Raw genomic sequence first — 21,678 nt, forward strand, 5'->3', positions numbered from 1 at the left:
CTACCTACTTAATAACAATTTCTTGTTCCAAGAAACATAGCAGCAGTTATGTAATGTTAGTTATATTATCCCCCTTCTCTGGGTCCCATTTTCTCTTCTGCAAAAACCATGTGATTAGGATTAGACAATATATTGGTTTTCAAGCCAGGAGTTATGATGTGTTAAAGGTTCTACATATACAAGAGAGAAAAGGGAAGGGGTGTTTGTCAGATGGGCTTGTGACCCTTAAGCCTATCACTGCCACCTCCTTTACATTTTTTGCACAATCTCCTTATTAAAATTTTGGTTCTGCAAACAGTGTAATGGCAAACCAACCAACCAACCAACCAACCAACAAAAAACCACAGCAGGTCCAAACTTTTCTGGAAAAGTCTCAGAGAAACTTCATGGAGAAAATAAGCCACAGAAATGATGTTCTTCTGATCTTTGGAAGAGAAGTAGTGGGCTCTCCATTCCTACTTGAACACTTCCATCCTGGCATTTTGAAATGCAGTTGTTTCTATGGCACATTTAGAATATGCATTTTTAATATGCGATAGGTCTTTGTCCATGGAAGACACCTAAGAGGGGGAGGTATTTGTTTTATATTTTCAATAGGATGAAGATTAAAGGAAAAACATTTGCTTTAAGACTTTTTAAAGCTATTGTGGGGTGGGGGTTAATTCTGTAGGAATAAAGGGACAAAGTAAATCATGGAGGATCAGTCTAAGTGTTTCCTGTCATTTTTTTAACCCATTACAAACTGCATTAATATATGGACCATTTTACTGTATGTAGTATTATCTCAGTTATGCTATATCTTTGGTTGCTTATGGGCTGTGTAGTCTTTGAAAGTTTTGATCCTGGACAGTAGGTTTTAGCTCAAACATTGGATTCTGGGCCCATTCCCACCATAGCCTAGTGCACCCTTGTAACTATTTTTTTTTTTTTGAGAGAGAGAGAGAGAGAGAGAGAGAGAGAGAGAGAGAGAGAGAGAGAGAGAGAGAGAGAGAGAGAGAGAATTTTAGTATTTATTTTTTAGTTATCGGCAGACACAACATCTTTGTTTGTATGTGGTGCTGAGGGTCGAACCCAGGACGCATTCATGCCAGGCGAGTGCGCTACTACTTGAGCCATATCCCCAGCCCCCTTGTAACTGTTGAAGGAGGCAAACTGTCCTTGAGGGAAGAAACCTGTTATGTTGGAAACTGCTTAATTTTATTCCCATCTTATGTGCTCATTGAATGTTCATTTACTTATAAAGTTAACTGTCTTTTCATTTCTGTTTTCTGCTATTTTATAGATGCAGAAATTGAGGCTGGGAAAATCACACTATTTCAAAGTGTTACCGAAAGTAAGTCAGAATCAGAATCTAGTTTTTCCTGATTGCTCTGTCTAATCAATGTCCCCAAAGCCAATTAGTCAGTTGATCAATGCATCACATTTATTTATTTATTTTTAACTAGTCAGCTTGAGCAACCTACTTTCATTTTACTCTCATAACTGTTTCGGGCAATGATAGATATGCTGTTGCCTCAGATCCTGCTGCTACAGTTGAATACTGAGGGGCAGAGGCAGGGAGGGGTGGCAGGCAGCAGGCTTATTAATAGAACAAACTGTGTTAATAAGAAGTCTTCATGTTCAAGGGTCCTTTGGAAATTCTTCATGAATACAACTCCTCCCCACTTTTGGTTGTAGGCTTGAGCTAATCATTCTAAATTTATTAAAAATGAACACTGGCTTGTTTAAGGCTTCTTTTTTTCCATCTCCTTCCTTCATCTTATTCCAATATTCTCCTATCTTTTGCCACCCATCCCAGGTAAGCATTAAAGTAAACTCTAGTGTCTGGTTTTATGTCTATGAGTTCTTGCAAAATAATACTGTTCTGTGCACACACATTCCTTTTAAGCTTAACCAAATGATACTGTTACAGGACTCATGTGATTTCTTACTGGTTTACCCTGGAATGACGCAGTAAAGGTATCCAGGTTGCTATGTGTTCACCTTGACTATTCTTTCTCACCCCATAGTGTGCATTCTCTACATTTCACCCAGTCCTTCTCCTAGTGATGGATTCGGGTCATTGACGACTTCTCCTCCATCCCTACCACAAATAACACCATAAATACCCTTGTGCATTTCTCTTTTACATATCTGAGTGGAAATTTAATCTATACTCATAAAAGTGGAAATTCTGAATCATGAAGAGCTGTTGTTTTTGCTCCCTTCAGTTTTCACTCCTGCCAGAAGTAGAAAAGGGTTCCTAAATCTAGCTCTAAATGTTTTTGCAAACCTAATATGTGTCAAGTTGTACCTCACTATTGTTTTCATTAGCATTTCTCTGATTACAACTGACTTAGAACATCTCTTTTTCATCTTGTTAGCTTTTTGGATTTCTTCATTTTATCGCTGAATGGTGGAATTTACTGCAGATTATAAATACAGTATTAATTGCTTAAACCTGCAATATCTGTTTTATATTTTGAAAAGTTCTCTCCATGAATGGTATATCTGTTAATGTTTTCACGGATGTCCCATATTGAACAGAAATTCATACTTTTGATGCAAGGAAATCCATCTGTAGTTTTGTTTCATGATTTTAAGAAGTATTTTCCTAAACCTAAGTGTCAAAGTATTTTGTGGTTGCTTCTGTTAATGTTAGAGCTTTACTTTTCATAGTTGAGTTTTTACCTGGAAACTAAATGAATCTGGTTTCATTTCTTTTCACCAGAACTAATTTTCTTATGCTGTCTTCTAAATACGCCATCTTTTTCCCCACTGATGTAAGAGCTCTTTTAAAAGATTATGTATTATGGTTCCTTATGTATGTGGGTCTGTCTCTAAGATCTCTGATATTTTCCACTAGTTTGTTTTTCTATTTTGCATCCATACTACCTGAACTAACTTTGTATGGTTTTTTGGTAGGTGCTGCTATCTAGTAGAGCATGAAACATATCTTTCACGTTGGCTTAACCAACTGTTAATATTTATTCTTTTCTTAATTTTTAACTAAATATAATTGGTTCTTAAAAATAACTCAAGTATGATTCTATTTGGATTAGATGAAATATACAGGTTAATGGGGAGAATTGACTTCTAAATGATATCAACGATTCAGATATACTTATTCAGATCATTCTCTGTATATAAAAGTATTGAGTTTAAAAGTTTGTTTTTTTTTTCCCCAAAGAAACAGTCTCAGGAATACAAGATAACTTTTTTTTGGTAACATCAAATGTATCTAAAATACATTTTGCAGTTGGTTATTGTTGATGATTTAGAAATGCTATTCCTTTTTTAAAAAAATATTTTTTTAGTTATAGATGGACATAATATCTTTATTTATTTATGTTTATGTGGTGCTGAGGATTGAACCCAGTACCTCACACATGCAAGGCAGGTGCTCTGCCACTGAACTATAGCCCCAGCACTCTATTCCTTTTTGTTTGTTTGTTTGTTTTAAGCCTTGATCTAATGTTCTTCCACTTTGCTGAATGTTCTTTTAAAATAGTTTCTGTATTGACTCTATTGGTATTTATTTGTGAAATAATCATATCTACAAATAATTATAGGTTGATATCTTTCCTTCCAATGCTTAAATCCTTCTCCATTGGTCTGGGATCATCAGTGCCACATTTGACTTGATGGTGTAGTGGGGGAGGTTTCTCTACCTTGCTCCTGATTTTAAGGAAATGCACCAAAGCTTTTCAACAAAATTTTGTTTTCTGTTGTCTTTTGGTATCTATATTTTACCAAGTTGAAATACACTTTAGTTCTTTAAGAGTTGTTTTAAAGTTATACATAGTTGATGAAATTTGTCAAATGTCTTTTGTGTACCTATCAAAATAATTGATGATTGTGTTTTTTTATTCTATTAATTTCACTTAAATTTTTTATCTAGTTTTTTTAAGTGGACACAATATTTTTATTTTACATTTATGTGGTGCTGAGGATCGAACCCAGTGCCTCATGTATGCTAGGTGAGCATTCTACCACTGAGCCACAACCCCAACCTGTCACTTAAATTTTTTTTGGTTTTGGTGCTGGGGATTGAACCCAAGGCCTTGTACATTAATTTTACTCTTTATTAATGTGGTAGATTACACTAAGATTTTTAAAATGTCAAACTCTCTTTAATATTTCTGGGGTGAAAAGTCTACTTGGTCATATTATTATTGTTTTATTGTTCTTAGGATTTGGCTAGCTAATAATTTTTCCAGAACTATCACATCCATACTCATAAACAAAAATGTGAATAGAATTTTCTTGTTTAAACAGTTTATAAGTGTTTCTTGGATCAAGATTACACTCCATTCTCTTATAATGGGTGGTGCTTGCACTTTTTCTATCTTGTAAACCATTTTTAAAATGGGAATTGACTGCTTTGATAGCATCCACTTGTGGAGACTTCTAGGCTTTTTGGTGGTTTGGGGGTTAGCCTTTACATTTACTTAACACTTTCTTGTTTCATTGTTCTATTTATCACAAATATGCTTGCAAGAAAGATTTATTCATAAAGAAAGTATATTCCTGGGAGACTTTTGTGGTCAGTTGGCCTGCTGGTTATTGGTGAGTTAGCCTGTTCCTTTTCTTGGCCATTAATTGAGGCATATATTTTTTTGCACATTTAGCACCATTCTGTTTTTTTTTATGAAAACAATTCTAAAAATTCATTTTTGTAGTCCTGTGAGATGAATAATTTTACTGATGAGAATGTATGCTCTAGTAGAGCTGACATCAGTATTAGTAGAGGGCAGATGGTGAGATTTGATGCCAGTTCCAATAAGGCAATTGTGATCATGAGACTGAAACTTACCTATGATGTTCCCGGACTCTTTGGGGAAATATCTTTTACCATGTCTCCACTAGTAATCAAGTACCGATGATTCATTAAGCAGTAGCATGAAGATTGAAATTCCAAAAGCACTTGAATACATCATAGTTCAACACTTAGCATGTGTAGAACTATGTTGTATTTCCTCTTTGCCTTGGCTACTGGGAAGCTCCTGGATAAGCTTAATGCCTGACTGTAAGGACTACCTTTTCCCAAGTTATGGATTACTTCCTTTCTATACATATTTTAGATCATTCTGTCTGCTGTCTGACACTTCATCTTTAAATGCTGTAAACTCTTGGAGAATACCTTCTTTCAAGTACCTGACTCTAGCATATGATTTTATAGATTCATCATTTTCAAACTGGAGATAAAGACAATAATCTGCAGGGTTGTCATGAGGGCTAAATGATACTGTAAATCAAATGAGAACCCCTAAAGCTGGGGGTAGGGCAAGCTAGCGGGACTCGCTCACTTCCTAAATGACTCACTGCTACATAACAGTCAGACTTAGAGGGAGGACAGATTCCTGTTTCAGCAAAATTATAAATTTCTCTGTCATGGATTTTGAAGTCCTTTATAAAGTGTCAACATGACAATACTAAGAGTCTACTGATGTGTTCTTTGGGGAAAGTAGGAGTGGCATAAATGATGGACACATCTGTCTGTTGAGTGTTCTAGAAGGAAAGTGCTCTACAGAGGGCCCAACTGATACTCATCTCAGCTCTCACTCCCAGTGTTAGGGTGGAAACACAGATGAGGATGGTGGGAACATGAAGTTAAGGGAATAATTCTATAAAAAGGGCCCACTGTGCTGACCTCCACATGCTTTCTTTTCTAAGAAGCAATTTACCTGCAGCTCTGCCTGGCTTAAGTGGACAAGATATGTCACGTTTGTCAGCAATCTACCTGTTCAAAACAGGAGAAATGCAGGCCCCAAATAATGTTGTTAAAGGAACCCAAGTTACCCTGTAGGGGGAGAATTTTGGGACCAGAAACTCTGGAAAAGAAGGATAGTTTCCTCCTAACCATAAAATCTATAAGAATGTATGGTTAAGAATCCAATGAGAACCAGTCTGCATGGGTCAAGGTGACCTAGAATTGTCCTGGCAATAAGTACTTGAAAGTCTGGTGTCATCTTGCTGTCAATCAAAAGTCAAGAGGTGGACCTGGGAAACTTCTCTGGGATTCCGAGTAAAACTGGAATGCAGGAGAGGCACATTACCTCTTTCCTCTCTGAGAGGACCCACCCTCTCCCTTGAGAGTTGTCCCCTTTCCGTTTCCTATCCCTTCAGTAAGCTCATTTTTGTTATTCTGAGCACCATGTCTGAAATCTTTCTGACTTGACTGCAAGAATAGGGGTTTGAAAGGGGGTCTTCATGTTGCATCAGTTCTCAGAAGGCCCAGTTCTGTAACACCAGGATACTCATGTTTTTTCCTGATCTGGCTTTATTTGCCCTTCTTCCCCCTCAAAGTGTCAAGGGAAGACTTGCTGTTCAGTTCCTCCATTATTTTAGCCAGTTTGAAGCTTGACAGCTCTGACTGGAAAGATCTGCAAATCATCAAGGGACTGGGTTGGGTGGGGTCCCTCCTATCAGTGATGCCACAGCCTAGGCTCCATCTTTGAACCTGTGCCCTGTTAAGAGGTGTAGAATTAAGGCCACGGCCTCCCATGAAACCCAGCAAAATGCAGGTAGGGTAGGGTGAAGAAAAGCAAGGGAAAGTAACACGTAACTCGGCAGCAGAGGGGGATACCTGAAAGTAGTAAAGCTCATTGCAAATGTTTACTTTATTCTTTCCAGTGGGCTTTTCTGTCTTGTTTTTAGGGGCACTCCACCACTAAGCCACATCCCCAGCCCTATTTGGTATTTTATTTAGAGACAGGATCTCACTGAGTTGCTTAGTGCTTCACTTTTGCTGAGGCTGGCTTTGAACTCCTGATCCTCCTGCCTCAGCCTCCCCAGCCGCTGGGATTACAGGCGTGCGCCACCCTTCCTGGAGAGTTTTTCTTTTCTAAAGTTTTACCCAAATCACTCCCTTTGAGTCTGTTTTGGAATCTTCCTCGTTCATTGAAAAACACTTCCCTGTTTCATTATTGGAGATTTTCTTTTCATGGTTGGAGATTTAAGAATTGCAGTTTGAGGAAGGAGTAATTTCCTTCCTAAAAACTTAAAAGTACATAACTGCTTATTCAAAAGACATACAGTTCAGAAATAGGGTATTTACTGTTAGCATTTTCTTTTTATAGTGTCCTTTCCCCTTCTTTCTTTTTAAAGTTTTCCTCATCCTTCTTTCTCCACCCTTTCACACCCTCCCACGCCTCCAGCCCTGCCCATGCCTGGCGCCCTCTTGTGGTGACAGATGAAGCACATGGATAAGCTTCACCGAGGGAGACCGAACCACCATTCGGAAAGGCTGGAAGCCAAAGGAATGTCTGTAATAGCTTATTTTTAAAAGAATTCCTTGTCTTCCTTTCTCTGTACTTTATCGAGGGGGGGGTGGTTGGAGAATGATACAATGAATATGAATCTGTGTTATCCACTGCCACAGGCAGGAGAGTTCCTTTGTGGTGGAGACTGTTTTATTTGGCAGGTGTCCAATGCCACAGTGGAACATTCCAGTCTGGATGAGTCAAGCAGAGCTAAGGGTCCCTCTGGCTAACAGGTTTCATCAAGTACCCTTGGTTGGGGAGGTTGAAGCCCGGGAGAAGCTGCCCGACAGGTGGCTGTTTTTCTGGGATGGCATTTTGCAGATCTCCAAGGTGCCCACAGTTGCTGCTTCTGGAAGAGGATATGGAAAGACAGGAGGAGGGAGGGGGAGAGACGGGGCCACGAGGGCTGTCACATGTGCTGAACAGCTGAGTCCGGCAGGGTCAGGCCGTTACACGGGCATTACTATGAGCTTAGGCCCCTGGATAGTATTTCTTGAACAGTAGTCCTCCGTGAAGTTTAAAGAAAAAGGAAATATGCACATTACCTTAAAAGATACCACTGGCAGAATCCGTGATCCAGCTGTTCCCCAGAGGTCCTCAAACACCAGGGAGACCTCTTTCTTCAGGTAGCTCCTGGGCCTAACCCAAGCCCTTGTGTGTGCTGACAAGGAATATTTTTAAAAGCCACTGTGAAGAAGCTACTGGTACATTTCCACGAGAAATGGAGAAAGAAGCATGAACCTTTAGTTCTCATTAAAGAATAAAAACATGTTTGAGTAATAGGCTCAACTCATCTTCACCATGTCCTTCCCTGTCCGTCTAGAGTCAGAGATAAAAGTCTGGGGTTGGAGGCAGTTTAGAGATGGGATGGTATCTGGGGTGAATTAAGTCTGGGGAGGGATGAGCATGCTTATATATGTAACTTGGTAATGAGAAAAAGATGAGATGTGAACGGTTTGTTTCTAAAGAGTCGTAAAATGAGTGTAAATACCGAAACATCACTGATGTCAACAACAGTTGTTATCAAAATAATCACATGAATATTTTGGGTGCTCAGGCCAATATGAGAAAAGGGGGAAGTAAAAAAATTTAAAATAGCAACACTGAAAATAAACAATTTTTTTCTCTTGTGTTTTTAGAATTATGAGAAAACAGAGACTATTCTGCCTCTTTGCTAACTTAAAGAAAACTAGCTGTGCTGTTTATAGTTTTATATGTTAACTTGACTAGGCCATGAAAAGCCCAGATATTTAGTCAAACGTTGTTCTGGTTGTTTCTTAGAGGGATGAGATGAACATTTAAATTGGTGAACTGAGTGGGTGGGCCTCATCCAATCAGTCAAAGGCCTGGATAGGCAGAAAGATTGACAACTCTGTAAAAATTCCTCCTTCCGACTCACTTTGTACTGGCTCTTCTGGGTCTGCGGCTTCTGGTGGACCTTCCTGGGTATTTGTCAGTTTCCTTAATTGTGTGAGCCACTTCCTTACAATAAATCAAGCTCTTGGGCTGGGGATATAGCTCAGTTGGTAGAGTGCTTGCTTTGCATGCACAAGGCCCTGGGTTCAATCCCCAGTACCACAAAAGCCACATCCCACAATAAAGCTATACTACTTTAAAATAAATAAATCAGGCTCTCTCTCCCCTTCTCCCCTACCCCATTCCCACCCCTTCATCCAATTCATTGGTTCTATTTCTCTGGAGAAACCTAATATCTGTGGAAGGATTTAATTGTTTTTCAAAGAAATTACTTGGGCATGGCTCCCTGAACCAAGCTGGGGGGAGGGATCAGGAAGTTTAGGTGTGCATCCATGTGTTTCTATAGTTTTGTAAATATAATCCCATTAGTGTGCTTTTATTTATGATTTTTCTATTAAGAGAACAAGAATTTCTGATATTTCATTTAAAAACTCAAGAACACGAGACCCATTTATTGGCCATCTAGGACGAAGAATCTGAAATTTATTCTGGGGGTAGAGGAACATGTAGCTAATATTAATTTCCCCAAAGAAAAAGTCATGAGGAAATGGATTACTGTATTGCTAGATGTCTCTACTCAAAAATTCACTGCTTAGAAATATTTACTAATGAAAAAACATTGAAGACGTTTAATGAACTGCATAGGATGGGATTTTCCCACTTGCCTGAATTTCTGCCTGGTGGGTTGCCCATCACCTCCTCCCGGGGAATCGCGTCAGCATTTGTGCGCAGCTACTTTCTCCCTCCTAGAACACGCTGGCCTGGTGTGGGGGTGGGATCTGCTTTGAAGATCACCCAGAGTCACCGTGTTTCAACAGCGTGACGTCACTCTTACCAGCCTCTTCCTGGCACAGGGCTGGTGATGATACAGGAATGTACTTGAAGGGACACACAGCCATACCAAAACCACATGCCCCGCTGGGGTGGCTTAACCTACATTTCTGCCTCAAAAAGGGGGCAGTGGCAAGATGAGTGACAGCAGCCCTGGGGCAGAATGCCCAATTCTTTTTGATTGCACTTGATTTCTCATTCAAATGCAGGGTTTGGTCTTTTGGGAACTTTGGGTACTGATATCAAGACCATTTAAATCAACAGAGATTGGACATCTTCTTAAGGGTTCCGTCATCATTTCAGTGGTGAGTGGGAGCCGAAATGCATTTGCTCCCAACCTGGTTTTATGAAACTTAACTAGAAACTTGAAGTTGTGTTCCTGCGGGGGACCCGTAGGACTTCTTGACTGGATGGAGGCCGTGACTGGAAGCACTTCCATCCAGTGGTCCCCCAAAATGCTTTGCTGAAGAGTTGGGGTAGATTGGGTGGTAGCAGTCACCCCATGTGCTCTAGTACTTTCCAGAAGTCCTTTGACTTCCAAAAGGTACAGAATTATACTTCCCAACAACCTGGTCATTGGGGTGTGGTCAGGTTCCCCCAGCTCTAGCTGCACTTGAGTTGACTTTTTTTTTTTGCTATATTATTGGTGATTTTTAAAATGTTTATTATTTTTTATTTTGAAATAATTTCAGACTAATAAAAATTTGCAAAAATAATGCAAAGAATTCCCATACATGCTCACTGTGCTTCCAGGTCACACTGCTTCTACTCCTGGAGGCATATCCTTGCCTCCCAGGGCAGCTTCCCCACCAGGCCCCAAGAAATGGGCAAGCAGAGGGGAGCTCCGTCCCACCCTCACCACTGGCTTGAACCATTGGGCTTACCTCAAGAAACAGCAGGAATGATTGAAAGAGAAATGACACAATTCATGGTTTGTGTATAGAATAAACAAATCCAGAAGATGATCATTTACTAAATAAGCTTTTATTAAACACCAATTTAATTTTAGGAACACTTCAGTAACCGTGCCCAAGATAAAAACTCTTGAGGACTTAGTATGTCCCCAATTTAGTTAGGCCTTTACATGTAAATTCATTTTATTTCTATAAATACCCTAGAAGGTAGAAACTATTATGGATATTCTTACTCTATCAACAAAGACACAGGCCCAGAGAGGTCATGTGATTTGCCCAAGGTAACATAGTTGGTGAGTAGAGGGGCTGAGATTTGAATTAGGTATTTAGTTCCAACACTCACGTCTAAATCACATTCTGGGCTGATCTTTGGGATATGCACTACATGGCTTTTGCCTGTTCAGGAGGACACGTGGTTACAGATTTGATCTCAGTAGCATTCATCCATGAAGCCTTTCTGGGCAGGATATTTCATCAAGTAGTGTTATCAGTTGCATGTGTGAGGTTGGTTTTTAGTAAGACTTACTACATACTATTAATACATAATATGATGACAACATGCTACTTACAAGTAAAATTAACAGTTGGAATATTTATCTATTCATTTAGGTCCTTCCCTCACAGGCGCGAGTGCCAGACACAGCATTGTCTGTCCTTGTGCCATTGACACAACAGCCAAATATTAGCAGCTACTATTTCTTGAGGGCTTATATTTGGCTCTTTACAAAGACTGTGTTCTTAAAATCTCAGCCAGTTTGAGGTAGGTATCATGGACCCCAGTTTATAGAGGAGGAAACTAAAGTTTATGCCAGGTAAAGTGAGGTCATAAAAGGGGATATACCTCGGCTCATGTGTGAGGGGCATATTCAGACTCAGGTTTCCCTGACTTCAAAGCCTGAGTAGGCAGCACCTGGTTCCCTGGGTGGCCACTGTGTGGGCTCTGGGCACTCTTATGACACACTTTGTTCAAGTATAGTGTGGGAACACATGTGTTTATAAAAAAAAAATTTTATCCTATATTAACAAAGTTCCAGGCACACTTCTGTGTACACCATTAAAGACATAAATCTTGAAAAAGAAATTTGAAATTAAACAGCATTCCGCCTTAACAACAGGGAACAATTATGAGAGCTTTCTAACTCCTTTCCATATATTCATTTCACATGAAGCCATATGTGGTAGGTAATATTATCCCCATTCAACAGATAAGTAAACCAAAACAGGTGCCTATTCCTCAGTAATAGATATCCTGGGCTGCATGAGCCAATAAAGGCTCTATGACAGACAGTGTCCCAGGCATATTTGGGGACTTGTTAAGAAGTATGTCTGATTTCCTTACTCAGGCTGCTAGCCCCTGCGGACAGGAGCCCTGTCTTCCCTATCTTGTGCTTTTCCCCTGGCTGGCACCAACTCCATGACCAAGGCCATGTCGAACTGTGTGTCAAGGGCACATGAGTGGATCTGGCTGTGGAGGCACAGGTATAGAGCTGTGTGTTGAGTATGAAACCTTTGCTCACATTTGATGCTAGGGATTCTCCTTTCTTCTTTCCGGGGGACATGGGAGTGTGATGACAAAGCCAGAGTCGATTTCACAAAGAAAGTTTTAGTAGGTAATTTCAGCCCCAGGTGACTCTCTTCTGTTTCTCCAGGGACCGACATTGCCAGCCCTGCTGTAGCTGGTTGAAGGGGACCAAACCTCTCAGGAAGACGGACTTGGTTCCGTTTGACCAGCCAGAGCAGGGGGCAGCTCCCTTGGGAGGTGACTGCAGCCTCTCATGTGCAGATAGCCTGGGGTGTTCAAGCCTCACTCGTCCATGCCTGGAACACAGAAAGAACCAGCATTAGGACGCATCTCACCCTGGGAGCCCGCGCCCAGAACATCCTCCCACATGATCTGCAGAAATCACACATAGATTATATTTTGCATTGTGTGACTTCAATTTATTTCCATTCTTTAATCTTTATTTTTTTTTCAAATAGAGACATCACAAACAGAAAAAACAATATAAAATTATGACAGTTTCCCATAATTCTTTCTCCTCTCATCTTCCAAAATAAATTAACATTTCGGCTTATGTTCTTTAAATATCTCACATTTGAATAAAAATATAATCTGACTATGTCTAAAAGCTGTAATTATAAAACTAAAATCATAACAGGATATGTGTGACACAAATGTAAGTAAGGACACATAGTGGTAAAAGCAATACTCAAGAACAACCATCTACCTTTAAAAAAAGGAGCTTTATTTTTTTTTTTACTCTTCTACACTGTTTAGACTTCCTGAATCCTTTTCTCAATTTATCTTTTTATGTTTCCCCTTGAGATAACAGTAACATGAAGTTTATTTTTTCTTATACTTTAAATGTTGTTTTTCATGGTTTTTACCATTTATGCACACGTTCCTAAAAAAAGGTTCATGAATATTCTAATATATAATGATATCCTAAGTGGCCTTGATATTTTTACTTAAAACATTTGTAAGACTCAGGCATATCAGTGTGTTAGCTGCAGTTACTAATTTTCATTGCCTTATGATTTTCTACTATCTGAACATAACTGCAATTGATTTCTTCATTCTTGCAGCCACAGACATTGAGATTTGGTTTGACAAATTGAATAAGCAGTTTTTCAAGGGAAGTGGGGAAATTTTTGATTCGTGTAGATTTTAAAGATTCCTGGATCCCAGGATGTGAGAAGTTACAGGGCAACATTCAGCCGCCCCAAACATGTGGGGACTGGGCTAGAAACAGGCCCTTCAGCAGATGGGCAGGAAGTTTGAGAACCACTGGCCCAGCAGGAGCAGCAGGAGTACCCTCTGGCCTCTCCCTGTTCCTAGGGCATGGAATTGATTAAGGAGACAGTCCCCCAAAAGGCAGGCTGGCTGTCTCCATAAGGTATTGAGAAGGTAGGGAAGAGGAGGGCAGAGAGGAGAGTTTGAATGAGTGTAGAAAGCTGTCCTCTCCCTGGGGTCTAGGCATTCCCTGCCCTTTTACCTCCTCTTCCTGATAAGGAGAGGGGTCATCTATTAGAAAGTGCATGGCCGTGGAATCACATTTATCTGGTTCAAATCCCACTGATGCTTCCCTGTTTTTTTTTTTTCTTTTCCTTTTAGAAAGTTATATAGCGTCTTTAAGTCTGTTTCTTGTGTGCAAGAATGAGTTTGGTGTAATGAATCCCACTATTATGTAGCATTACAATGCACCAAAAATTCCATTTATGCCATGAGAGATCATACCAAACTTGCCTGTGTGTCATGAGGTTTAACAATTTGCAAAGGAGCATGAGGTCCCTGGTGGGCACGATAGAGACCAGCAGGATGAGGGAAAATCCTGGAATCACTTCTAATTGCTTTTGAAGCCAAGAGTTCCACTTTCAACTCCTGGCTGCTCTGTGAGTGTTTCCTTTCCCTCAGCTGCAAGGATTTTTATTTATCCCCGACATTTTTAAAACCATAAATCAGGAAATCTAGAAGTGGTGTAACCAGCCAAGTGGACTCTGCCAGATGGACTCCCAGTTTGGGAGCCCAGTCTGGAATGAAGAAGGTATCTCAGACATCATGGCTCTCAATAGGACTCTGAAGAAATGAATATACGCACACTGTGAAGGCTGAAGATACAGCTCAGTGGAAGAGCACTTGTCCAGGCTGCAAGGGCTTGGGTTCAACCCCAGAACCACACACACACACACACACACACAAAGGGAAATTAAAAAAAAAAAGCACACCGTGATGATGGTGATAAGACAATTGGGTACCACAGAATAAGGCATAATTCTAGAATGGTCTGTACAGGGTGATAATGATGCTTCTGTCTTCGACTGAGTTCCCTTCTCTTTTGCATGCATCCTCTTGACTCTGCAGTCAGCATCTTACCTTCTGTGTCCTCCTCCTCCCCATGACATAGGTGTCATGGGGTTGCTACCGGTCTGCTTGTCCTCTGGCCATCCTCCTCTTAGCAAGGGAGTGGCAACTGCAGGGCAGGGAGCAGCCAGGCAATCTGAAATCAGGACTGAGAAAGGCCGGGTCCAGTGCAGGAGGACAAGCCTCTTTCAGGGCAATTTCTTCAGTTCCAGACACAGTTCCTCCACCATCTCTGGCTTCTTCTTCGCTCATGTTCTGCCCCTCCCCCTGCAACACACCCACCCATACAACTTGCCCCCCCTCCATTTCTGAGCAGATGACATGAGATCACCCTTCAGGGCAGAAAAGCAATGTGTAATTCGGGCATGATTTAGAAAAGGGATGGGTTTTCACTGGAGAGATGCACAACCTGAGGCTCCGCTTTTATAAACACGAAGACCAAGATATAGAATAAAGAACAGCAGTTTCCTCTGGCAAATACAGAGTGCTGTAATATACCAGCATCATACACCATATTTATTCAAAGCATCAGTGTCAAAGGCAGGCTTTCTTGACTTTAGCATACTGATATTTTGGGCTGGACAATTCGTAGCTGTGGGGGGCTGCTCTGGGACTTTTAGCAGCATTTCTAGTCTCCACACTCTGGATGCCTGGAACCCTGCAAGCGTGACAACCATAAAAATGCCAAAAAGCCCACAGAGAGGGGCAAGAATCTATTGAGAGATCCCTGATCTAAAGCTTTAAGTTTCTGTGCTCATTCCTGTAACTGCCCAGGTCCTCTGTTCCTCTGCCTCCAAAAGTACAGGTGGGGATGTCCTGGAGACACTAGATACCTGCCTGGTTCCTGGAAGAGATAGATGGGGAGTACCAGTGTGGCTGCAGCTGGTCAGGGGTATGGGGGAGTCTACCTGGTGCCCTCTGCATGCTGGCTCCTCTGAGGGGAGGTGCCTCCATCTCCAGCCATCTGTCTAGCAAACAGGCCTATCATCCCCTCTTCCTTTCCTTTCCTCCCTGTCCTCCTCTGTGTCCTTGTCCTGTGTTACTCAGTTCCACTTTACAAGTCCCTCCTGTGTGTCTCTGCGTGCAAATCCTGTGGTGTTTCCTTCTGTGGTTCTGCTTAGAAACTCATGTGGCCCCAACCTTTATGTCACACACGCTCAGACTGAAAACAAGGAGGGAGAGTCATGGGATGCACAAAGCCTGCCCAGAACTACAGCTCTAGTGTGTGTGTGGGTCCCTCCATCTTCAGTTCCAGCTTCTGAAAATGCAGCGGCTAATGGTATGAGTCTCAGGTCCAGTGGTGTCTCCTGGCTCAGGGCTTTCCCCTACAAGCCCAAGTCTTTTTTGGTGTGGGCTCAGTCCCTGGAGAGTCAGAGCTGACAACACCGGGGTACAGGTTTAGAGGAGAAAGGAACTGGGCCATTGATTTTTTATTAATTTATTTGGCCACTATTTCAGCATCTAACCTTTTCCTCAAACAGCCTCTCCTAGAAGCAGCACTCTGTGCCAGGATTATGGAATGAAGTAGAAAGGACACCAGGGCAGGGTCAGGAGACTTGGGAGGAGGGGGGCATCACTCACTGTGGCTGTGGTTTCCTGAGCCTCATGCCTTCTGTCTGTAACGAAAACCCTTAGAAATGGACGGACTGCCATTGACCTGTGATACAGATGGTGACTAAGGAAGCACGATTCGGTTTGGTTAGTAGAAACATTCCATTTCAGGGAGGAAGGAACTCAGGGGTGAGGGCAGATCTTGGGAGAAATCTTTGGGGGATGTGGCCTCTCCTCATCAAGCAGGCCAGAGGAGGGGTGGTGTGGAAAGCTGGTCACAGAGAGGCCTCAGGGGGCATCAGCCAGGGGCCTGAGACCTTGCACTGAGAGAGAAGTCTCAAGAGGAGACAGGGAGCTGTGGGGTGGGTCTTTGGTTGGGGCTGCAGATAACCGCCTGGCACAAAACCTGGATGAGGAGCTGTCACCTGGCCTGTGCCGTGGGTGGGGCTGCGGGGCGAGCGAAGAGGCACTTGCCAAAACCACACACTTCCTTACATTCCATAGCAAAGTAATCCGTATGGGGATATAAAGAAGCATGTGGCCTCAGGAAGCAGTGTGGTCCAGAAGCCCTCCGCATCTCAGAAGTGGGCCACTCCCATCTTTCCTGGTGCCCAGGTGGGGAACGCTTAGAGAGAAGACCGCTGGGAACTAATCCATCCTAAATACCCCCACACCATACTGGAATAAATCTGTGAGGAATAGCAGTGCTAGTGGGGACCGGATCTCTTCCCCTGCTCTTTGTTCAGAGATAAACTGCACCAAGTTTTACTGACTCATTTTGGCACAGTTACAGCGTAGCAAATTCTTTGTTTTTTTGCTATTAATTAACTCAATGCTGTTGCATTGTACATTTTGATATGATTCTTTGTTAATGTTTGGAATCCAGGAAAGGGAAGATTAACAAAAAGAGTAACTCCAACCCAGACACATTCTGCTTATGCTCAGCCAGCCACTTACACCCACATCCTACCCTACTGTACTTTCTACTGTATGCCTGCTTGGGAGCTCATTGAGGGCTGCAGCTGCTGGGGGCGGGCAGGCGCAGCAATCCAAGCACCATTGTTCACTGTGGAAGGATCTTTTGTTGGGCTCCTGCTCCCCCACCCCATCACCTGCCCCACTGTCTGTGAGGCCTGAGCCTGGGGAGGGGTTGGGGGGACAGCTGTTGAGTCACACTGGGTCTGGACCTGCCACCCTCTTGGCTGAGGGAGAGATGGAATTTTTGAGCTTCATGGCATCTAATTCTCTGCCAGGAAACAAGGAGAAGTATGCTACGGGAAGAATTAGACCCCAAAGAAACATTAGCAATGTGGTTAATGGCATCTAATAACAGTAATAACTAACTCTGCTCCAGCATGTATTCTATGGCAGGATCATCTTCAGTGCTTGATTTAGGTGCGCTCCCTGAATGCTCACGGTTCTATGAAGTAGTAGCTGTTTTATCTGGTTTTACCAATGAGAAACATGAAGGTCATAGAAAAGAAATGATTTACAAATATGCAAAAGGTAATTCCTTTAAAAAACTAATAAGATTGGAGGGCAGCCTTGGATCCACCCGTGGAGAGAGGTATGGAAGGTAAGAGGTATTTAAAGAAAGCAAGGAAGGAGGGAAGGCGGGAAGGAAGGAGGGAGGGAAACTCAGTGTACATTCTGCAGCTTTGCTTTTTGAGGTCTGATAGTGGTAACTTAGAAATCATATTTTGTTTTTTAGGAATATTGGAAAATATCCTTGGCATCCCACTTGAAATCTTTCTGGTTGACCTAGGGAATGGTCAATATCTCATTTAATCAAATTCAGTGGTTATATCAGGTTTGGCTCTGAAAACAGTTATCTCCCAGAATTAAGTACAAACTTCATAAAAGTGAGAAATTGGGGGCAGTGGTCAGGTATCAGCACACTATCAGGGGCAGATGGGAGGGGAGGTCCTCAGGTCAAAGGAGAAGCTGTTTTGTGCCTTTGAGAAAATGCAAATGTCTCCTGTCTTTCAGAGAACCTAAGAGTAGAGTCGATGTTCATTTTAGCTAGATAGATTTGTCAGATCAAGATCCTCCAAAGCAAAGAAGTTTGTGACACACTTTTGTTATGTGTTATATCTTTAACAGTTATACCATATTTCTTTTCTATTTATTCTACTTTTGTCACTACTCAAAAGCTTTTGAAATAGGCCACGAAGCACTGCAGTGTATATGAGGTAAAATATTAATTATTATGTTGCATAATTTAACAAATTTCTTTGCCCCCTCACCAAAAAAAAAAAATCCTCCAAAGGGATGACGTGATAAGATAAGAGGGATAGATAAGAGGGACCCTTGAGTTTTATGGTCTAAAGAACTAGAAGAGCCAGCTTCAAGAAACAGCTATCTGGGGCTGGGGCTGTGGCTCAGTGGTGGAGCACTTGCCCAGCACCACATAAAAATAAACAAAATAAAGGCATTTATTTCCATCTACAACTACAAATAAATGAATGAATAAATAAAATAAATAAATAATAAAAAAAGAAACTTAGCTATTCATGACCCAGGCTGAATCCCAGGTGAGGTGATGAACTCATATAAAACACAAATGGAGAAGAGGTTCAGGGAAAATATTTGAAATAAATACATATGGTGAGATAACTTGGTTGACAATTAGAGAGTTCTAATTGTCCTATGAGACTGTGTCCAACATTTGGATAAGAATTGCTTTGTTTTTGTTAAACCCAACCTCATATGATCAAAAAGTTACTTAAAAGTTCATTTCAAAATCTTCAAGAAACAAAGTAAAATAAAATGTGGGTAACCAATTACACGACAGTTCAAGAGTCCTGTAAACGAAATTCTTGTTCATATAGAATGTACAATGAATTCTGAAAGTCAAGAGAAAGTTTTAAAGTGGGAATATTTATAGTGAAAGTCTTGTCTAAACCCTCCTTCCGCTTTCCCTGGGCATCTAACTTAAGATGCTAGGAAGAAGATTTATGGAACATATTTGAAAACAGAGTGGAAAGTAGACTGGAAACAATATAACACAAAACAAAACAAAACAAAAACCTACAATAAAATGAACACATTTCAGAAATGGCAAAAAAGGGAGGGGGAGAATATTCTAGAATAGGGAAGATGTTTCTCTGTTTTTTTGCATAGGGTGAAAGACATTGATACATAATTGGGTGTAGGTTTTTCCACACTGTTTACTTTGCTGTCTGACTTTGGTAGGTGGCATTAATGGGGAGAATCATGAGATGTGACATGCCACCGGGCCACTGTGTGCAGTGTGATATTGGCAAAATTACCACCTTTCTTATCATCTCTGTCCCAGATCCTAGGCCACTTATCTGAAAATAGCAATGGTGTAACCCCATCTGCCCACCAAAGGGTAGCCTGAAGATTAATGAGATAACATATGTGAAGGTCTGCTGTCTCTTAAGAGAATAGGCCAATGGTGACATACAATGTCACTCAATATATTGTTGAAAACTAGATTTATTCCCCACCTCCCAGCCCTGCCTCATCATAACTGGAAAATTGTTCAAAAGCCTTAAATGATAAAGCTATCTGTTCTCTTGTTCCTTGGTAGCAAGAACCATTTAAAACCATCAGGACTTAAGTGACAATAAAAATAGTATTAAAAGCATAAATGGCAGTCATGGCTTTTGTTCTTTTCTTTCTCTGAGCAGAACACTATGCATTTGAACACAAATGATCCAAATATGACATTACAGAGGCAAGAGAATGGTGAATTCCCATTGATGGTCCTTACAGAGCCTCTTGGATTTGGGAAAAATCAAGGATGAGATAGGGAGAAGTTTGAATTAGAGACTAACATAATGTTGTGGTCAGGGTTTTTGGCTGCAGGGGGTGTAGGGAGGAAGAGCACAGCACAGGCATCTGTGACCCTGAGCAAGCTGCTTAACATCTTTGAGCCTGAGTTGCCTCATATATAATGGAATAATGTAATAATGGTGCGTACTCAGCAGGACACGTCCATGAGATAGACTTCTATAAAATGCCATGTATTAGAAATTTAATAAATGGTCTTTATTATTAATGCTACTTAATATATTAATTAATATCAAAGCAGCAACACTTCCTGGAAGTCTTTTCAATTGATCTAATCTAACTTAAAAGTTTTCATTAAAATAACAATTGTTTTCCAGGCAAGGGGTGATTCAAAGATACTTGGGAAAGCTTAAATATTATCAAAAGATATTCCTTCCACAATTTTGGCTGCTTTAAAAAGAAAAAGTTTAAGGATTTTCCTATGTTTGAAAATAATTCTTTAAGGAAGGTTATCCACCAGTATCATTTCTAACAAGAGTAATTATAGGAGCTGAGTTTTCAGGACCTCAGTCTGGTTTTCAGGTACTTTAGAAAGAATACATATGGTGAGATGCTCAGTTGCCCCTTTTTGACTACAAGACATTTGCCCTCTGGCGAGAGATCTGACTTAACTCGTCAGTCTTTTGCTGGATGAAGACAGGAAACCAGGACTATGTAGGACATCACCTGTAGCTCACTTTCTAATGTAGGCAGCTTAGCTTTCCCTGTTTCTTCTCTGAGTCCAAACTGCAAGCTTTGAACAACTGAAAACAGTATGCTTTTATTAGGATCAGAACTCTGCTAGTGTCTGCAGGAGAATAACCTCACAGATGTACCCACTCCAAAATCGAATGACTTATGACCTTATGCTCTGGTATCTACTCCTGGTGTTCTTGGTGGCTGTCCATGAAACAAGCTATTCTGGAGTTCAGCAAGTCAAAGCCAAATTGTTTGGGACTTACCATCATCCAGCTGAGGAGGTAGGACCTAGAGTAGAGCTGCCTCCTTTTAAGGCAAACATGGGGTAGTATATCAGGGTAGGACCTTCTTTTTCCGGGAGTTCAGCCAGAATGCCCTGCTATTTTTAGAGGACTGACCAGTTCTGAATGTGGATTTGATCATGAGTCCTGTTTTAACTTCCCTGGGACAGCCAGGAGCAATGCCAGCTCCAAGAGCCCACCTTTGCTCCCTGCAGGCATTCTGCCACCTTTCTCAGAAGAGGCGAGTATGAGTATCGGTGACATTTCACTACCACTTTTGTCCTTGCCCTGCTACTCATCCAGGAGAACTGGAGCCGGAACTTCAGGGGAGGGTGGGGCATGGGGAGGAGAGGGAGTCAGCATTACACTGAGCCATTTGCTTAGAGTATTATGCTTACAGCAACCCGCGAAGTACATTTTATTATGCATGACAAAACTGTTTCAAGCAGGTTAATTGATTTGGAGGCAGAGAGTGGTTATAAAACTTGACAAAATCACATAGCTAGTGAATGTCAGGCCTATGACTTGAGGTTTCTCTCTAATCCAAAATATGCATTCATTCTAATATGCAGTATTTCCCAACCTTGTCTGATTCTTAGGGCCACTGAGGCGCTTAGTAAGAATCCTGTTAAATATTATTAAAGATATATCTATGAATCCTGTTCCCTAGACCCTAGAGCTATGGAAACAGAATCTCCTCACAGGAATGGTTCACCTTGTTTATGGGAACTCCCAGATGAATTTTATGCTCAGCAAATTTGGGGAAGATCTGCCTTATGGAGTCACTTTCAGGCCTGAGTGAACATTGGAATCACAGGATTCTGTGCAGATTCTCTTAACTTGATCTCAAACTTGCCTTAATAAGTGACCTGGGAGAACCCAGGAATCGGCATGGGTGCAGTCACTGCCATATTATTATTCCATTTCAAGTGGCCAGAGGAGTTAAAAGGACTCACTTCATAGAAGTATAAGGGAAATTATTAGTGTGGATTAAAGGAAGAATCTCTGCAAACACGGTAGTG

At 41.3% G+C, this 21,678-nt stretch overlaps 1 non-coding gene across 1 annotated transcript; it reads left to right on the forward strand.

Annotated features, from left to right (window-relative positions):
• The first annotated feature begins 8,751 nt into the window (after positions 1-8,751).
• On the forward strand, positions 8,752-8,825 carry Trnaa-ugc (transfer RNA alanine (anticodon UGC)). Its single transcript has one exon. It is a non-coding gene; the product is annotated as a tRNA-Ala (tRNA).
• Positions 8,826-21,678: the final 12,853 nt, after the last annotated feature.

This window comes from Ictidomys tridecemlineatus, chromosome 8, assembly GCF_052094955.1.
Source record: "Ictidomys tridecemlineatus isolate mIctTri1 chromosome 8, mIctTri1.hap1, whole genome shotgun sequence".
NCBI lineage: Eukaryota > Metazoa > Chordata > Mammalia > Rodentia > Sciuridae > Ictidomys > Ictidomys tridecemlineatus.